The sequence below is a fragment of the Carassius gibelio genome, chromosome B22 (assembly GCF_023724105.1).
Source record: "Carassius gibelio isolate Cgi1373 ecotype wild population from Czech Republic chromosome B22, carGib1.2-hapl.c, whole genome shotgun sequence".
NCBI lineage: Eukaryota > Metazoa > Chordata > Actinopteri > Cypriniformes > Cyprinidae > Carassius > Carassius gibelio.
In genome coordinates, this window is record NC_068417.1 from 46,268,294 (window position 1) to 46,270,793 (window position 2,500).

A 2,500-nucleotide genomic window follows, 5' to 3' on the forward strand; every position below is an offset into this window, starting at 1 on the left:
CTGCAAAGAGAGGGCTATTTAAAGACCAGCCAATCTAATCGCCAGTACATTATATAAGTAGGAAAGAAAACCCAAAAGCTTAAAGCACCTGGTATTCCTAGGCAGTCTCTCATCAAAGTGCTAACCATACCTAAACCTGCTAAGATTCAGAGATCGGGCATTGACTCTTTTTTTTTTTTTTTTTTTTTTTTTTTTTTTAAATGAAAGATTATTATATAATTCGTGAAATTTTCCAAAGAGATTAAAGCACCTGGTATTCCCAGGCAGTCTCTCATCAAAGTGCTAACCAGACCTAAACCTGCTAAGATTCAGAGATCGGGCATTGACTCTATTTTTTGGCAAAATTATTATATACTAAGTGAAAAATGTCCAAAAAGCTTACAGCACCTGGTATTCCCAGGCAGTCTCCCATCCATGTACTAACCAGGCCCAAACCTGTTAATATTCAGAGATCGGGCATTGACTCTATTTTTTGGCAAAATTATTATATACTAAGTGAAAAATGTCCAAAAAGCTTACAGCACCTGGTATTCCCAGGCGGTCTCCCATCCAAGTACTAACCAGGCCCAAACCTGCTTAGCTTCCGAGATCAGACGAGATCAGGCATAGCCAGGTTGGTATGGCCGTAAGCGAAGACAGCAGCAAAGAGAGGGCTATTTAAAGACCAGCCAATCTAATCGCCAGTACATTATATAAGTAAGAAAGAAAACCCAAAAGCTTAAAGCACCTGGTATTCCTAGGCAGTCTCTCATCAAAGTGCTAACCATACCTAAACCTGCTAAGATTCAGAGATCGGGCATTGACTCTATTTTTTGGCAAAATTATTATATACTAAGTGAAAAATGTCCAAAAAGCTTACAGCACCTGGTATTCCCAGGCAGTCTCCCATCCATGTACTAACCAGGCCCAAACTTGTTAATATTCAGAGATCGGGCATTGACTCTATTTTTTGGCAAAATTATTATATACTAAGTGAAAAATGTCCAAAAAGCTTACAGCACCTGGTATTCCCAGGCAGTCTCCCATCCATGTACTAACCAGGCCCAAACCTGCTAATATTCAGAGATCGGGCATTGACTCTATTTTTTTTTTTTTTTTTTTTTTAATGAAAGATTATTATATAATTCGTGAAATTTTTCAAACAGATTAAAGCACCTGGTATTCCCAGGCAGTCTCCCATCCATGTACTAACCAGGCCCAAACCTGTTAATATTCATAGATCGGGCATTGACTCTATTTTTTTTTTTTTTTTTTTTTTTAATGAAAGATTATTATATAATTCGTGAAATTTTTCAAACAGATTAAAGCACCTGGTATTCCCAGGCAGTCTCCCATCCATGTACTAACCAGGCCCAAACCTGCTAATATTCAGAGATCGGGCATTGACTCTATTTTTTGGCAAAATTATTATATACTAAGTGAAAAATGTCCAAAAAGCTTACAGCACCTGGTATTCCCAGGCGGTCTCCCATCCAAGTACTAACCAGGCCCAAACCTGCTTAGCTTCCGAGATCAGACGAGATCGGGCATAGCCAGGTTGGTATGGCCGTAAGCAAAGACTGCTGCAAAGAGAGGGCTATTTAAAGACCAGCCAATCTAATCGCCAGTACATTATATAAGTAGGAAAGAAAACCCAAAAGCTTAAAGCACCTGGTATTCCTAGGCAGTCTCTCATCAAAGTGCTAACCATACCTAAACCTGCTAAGATTCAGAGATCGGGCATTGACTCTTTTTTTTTTTTTTTTAAATGAAAGATTATTATATAATTCGTGAAATTTTCCAAAGAGATTAAAGCACCTGGTATTCCCAGGCAGTCTCTCATCAAAGTGCTAACCAGACCTAAACCTGCTAAGATTCAGAGATCGGGCATTGACTCTATTTTTTGGCAAAATTATTATATACTAAGTGAAAAATGTCCAAAAAGCTTACAGCACCTGGTATTCCCAGGCAGTCTCCCATCCATGTACTAACCAGGCCCAAACCTGTTAATATTCAGAGATCGGGCATTGACTCTATTTTTTGGCAAAATTATTATATACTAAGTGAAAAATGTCCAAAAAGCTTACAGCACCTGGTATTCCCAGGCGGTCTCCCATCCAAGTACTAACCAGGCCCAAACCTGCTTAGCTTCCGAGATCAGACGAGATCGGGCATAGCCAGGTTGGTATGGCCGTAAGCGAAGACAGCAGCAAAGAGAGGGCTATTTAAAGACCAGCCAATCTAATCGCCAGTACATTATATAAGTAAGAAAGAAAACCCAAAAGCTTAAAGCACCTGGTATTCCTAGGCAGTCTCTCATCAAAGTGCTAACCATACCTAAACCTGCTAAGATTCAGAGATCGGGCATTGACTCTATTTTTTGGCAAAATTATTATATACTAAGTGAAAAATGTCCAAAAAGCTTACAGCACCTGGTATTCCCAGGCAGTCTCCCATCCATGTACTAACCAGGCCCAAACTTGTTAATATTCAGAGATCGGGCATTGACTCTATTTTTTGG

General features: G+C 39.4%; 3 non-coding genes across 3 annotated transcripts; all 3 read right to left on the bottom strand.

The window, feature by feature from the left end:
* Positions 1-512: 512 nt before the first annotated feature.
* Positions 513-631, bottom strand: LOC127995160 (5S ribosomal RNA). Its single transcript, XR_008168119.1, has one exon. It is a non-coding gene; the product is annotated as a 5S ribosomal RNA (ribosomal RNA).
* Positions 632-1,435: 804 nt separating this feature from the next.
* Positions 1,436-1,554, bottom strand: LOC128007680 (5S ribosomal RNA). Its single transcript, XR_008179435.1, has one exon. It is a non-coding gene; the product is annotated as a 5S ribosomal RNA (ribosomal RNA).
* A 505-nt stretch (positions 1,555-2,059) lies between these two features.
* Positions 2,060-2,178, bottom strand: LOC128007681 (5S ribosomal RNA). Its single transcript, XR_008179436.1, has one exon. It is a non-coding gene; the product is annotated as a 5S ribosomal RNA (ribosomal RNA).
* Between the last annotated feature and the right edge of the window lie 322 nt (positions 2,179-2,500).